The 2,500-nt window shown below is 34.9% G+C and overlaps 3 non-coding genes across 3 annotated transcripts in view; all 3 read left to right on the top strand.

Moving 5' to 3' along the window:
- Positions 1-1,148: 1,148 nt before the first annotated feature.
- TRNAS-AGA (transfer RNA serine (anticodon AGA)) lies at positions 1,149-1,230 on the top strand. Its single transcript has one exon. It is a non-coding gene; the product is annotated as a tRNA-Ser (tRNA).
- Positions 1,231-2,132: 902 nt separating this feature from the next.
- TRNAY-GUA (transfer RNA tyrosine (anticodon GUA)) lies at positions 2,133-2,222 on the top strand. The gene is given in 2 exon segments: positions 2,133-2,169; positions 2,187-2,222. It is a non-coding gene; the product is annotated as a tRNA-Tyr (tRNA).
- Positions 2,223-2,461: 239 nt separating this feature from the next.
- TRNAS-AGA (transfer RNA serine (anticodon AGA)) overlaps positions 2,462-2,500 on the top strand; it is an 82-nt gene continuing 43 nt past the window's right edge. Inside the window, exon 1 of the tRNA in view lies at positions 2,462-2,500. This exon is cut by the window's right edge and continues 43 nt beyond it. This is a non-coding gene — a tRNA (tRNA-Ser).

Genomic DNA, 2,500 nt, shown 5'->3' with positions numbered 1-2,500 from the left:
CAAAATCTTTAGGATGCCTGCCTGTTCTCTCTTTCTCTATCCGTCATTCTCCTCCTCTACTTGAGACTGAGCCCAGGAATCTCAGCAGCCATACTAAGTAGCATTTGATAATTACAAATGCATTTTGAATGTCAAATTTGTAAGAAAGTTTTGTACATTTAGCAAAATATCAAATTCATTTGAAAGAAAATGATGTCCACTCAAAGTAAAAAGAGCTTTGGTTACTTTCAATGCACAACATTTTACTTTCAAATCGTGTCAGATGACTTTCAGTGCTAATTATTATATCATTAACCTCTCCTTTATTAAAAATTGTGCTTTAATGCAAAAAAAGAAAAATAATTGTCTGTGCATACTCTCATGTAGCACAATTATCTTCACTAGCTCAAAAGGGCCGCTCATTGTCCAAAATGAATTGTCAAATCAGAACAAACAATGGAATATCCCCATCATTCCTGGAACACTTGATTAGTTTACAAAACAAGCAAAATTTAAAAGAGTGTAGAAGGTTTGATAGGCTCAAGCATCTCTAATCTTGATGTAAGTTTGGCTACACTAAAAAATCTATTGAAAGTGCTTTCCAAACTAGCTCTGTAGCCAGTTGATAGTAATTTCACAAATATAAGTCAAACTATTAGTGATATTTTCTAAATGATTAAACATGACAATTTGTGTGATAAAGCAACACAGGAATAAGTAGTTGAATCTCTTTTGTGTAGTCAAATCATTTTTCATTTTGCTTGGAAAGTTGATAATGTTTAAAATTAACACTCAATCATTTCAATAGCACGTAATATCACAGCTGTATGATCATGGAATCCTTCGATAGCTCAGCTGGTAGAGCGGAGGACAGTAGAGGAGATTGGTACAGAAATCCTTAGGTCACTGGTTCAATTCCAGCTCGAAGAATGATGCTTTTGATAAACTTAGATGTGAGTACTGACATTTTACAAACCCAAAACTATACCAAGTATAAAGCATTCTCCAAGTTATATTTTAAAAATCATTAATGCAGGTCACTGTCGTCAGGATTAACTTCCCATGGAAATCATCTCTGATACAATATTACTTCAGTCATCCTCACAGCCTGAAATGAAGTAGCTCAACCCATAGAGAAACTTTTGTGAAAACATCACATTGAACGAGAGGTAGTCGTGGCCGAGTGGTTAAGGCGATGGACTAGAAATCCATTGGGATCTCCCCGTGCAGGTTCAAATCCTGCCGACTACGACCACATGGTTTTTTTATTTTTCAGAAAATTTACAAAAAGCTTGAAACCAGTGTTGCTCAGGGTGAGTCAGGAACTGGCACATCAAAATCTTTAGGATGCCTGCCTGTTCTCTCTTTCTCTATCCGTCATTCTCCTCCTCTACTTGAGACTGAGCCCAGGAATCTCAGCAGCCATACTAAGTAGCATTTATTAATTACAAATGCATTTTGAATGTCAAATTTGTAAGAAAGTTTTGTACATTTAGCAAAATATCAAATGCATTTGAAAGAAAATGATGTCCACTCAAAGTAAAAAGAGCTTTGGTTACTTTCAATGCACAACATTTTACTTTCAAATCGTGTCAGATGACTTTCAGTGCTAATTATTATATCATTAACCTCTCCTTTATTAAAAATTGTGCTTTAATGCAAAAAAAGAAAAATAATTGTCTGTGCATACTCTCATGTAGCACAATTATCTTCACTAGCTCAAAAGGGCCGCTCATTGTCCAAAATGAATTGTCAAATCAGAACAAACAATGGAATATCCCCATCATTCCTGGAACACTTGATTAGTTTACAAAACAAGCAAAATTTAAAAGAGTGTAGAAGGTTTGATAGGCTCAAGCATCTCTAATCTTGATGTAAGTTTGGCTACACTAAAAAATCTATTGAAAGTGCTTTCCAAACTAGCTCTGTAGCCAGTTGATAGTAATTGCACAAATATAAGTCAAACTATTAGTGATATTTTCCAAATGATTAAACATGACAATTTGTGTGATAAAGCAACACAGGAATAAGTAGTTGAATCTCTTTTGTGTAGTCAAATCATTTTTAATTTTGCTTGGAAAGTTGATAATGTTTAAAATTAACACTCAATCATTTTAATAGCACGTAATATCACAGCTGTATGATCATGGAATCCTACGATAGCTCAGCTGGTAGAGCGGAGGACTGTAGAGGAGATTGGTACAGAAATCCTTAGGTCGTTGGTTCAATTCCGGCTCGAAGGATGACGCTTTTGATAAACTTAGATGTGAGTACTGACATTTTACAAACCCAAAACTATACCAAGTATAAAGCATTCTCTAAGTTATATTTTAAAAATCATTAACGCAGGTCACTGTGGTCAGGATAAACTTTAAATGGAAATCATCTCTGATACAATATTACTTCAGTCATCCTCACAGCTTGAAATGAAGTAGCTCAACCCATAGAGAAACTTTTGTGAAAACATCACATTGCATGAGAGGTAGTCGTGGCTGAGTGGTTAAGCCTATGGACTAGAAAT

This window comes from Pseudophryne corroboree (assembly GCF_028390025.1).
Source record: "Pseudophryne corroboree isolate aPseCor3 chromosome 4 unlocalized genomic scaffold, aPseCor3.hap2 SUPER_4_unloc_1, whole genome shotgun sequence".
NCBI classification, from domain to species: Eukaryota; Metazoa; Chordata; class Amphibia; order Anura; family Myobatrachidae; genus Pseudophryne; species Pseudophryne corroboree.
This window is presented reverse-complemented; position numbering and strand designations above follow the sequence as displayed.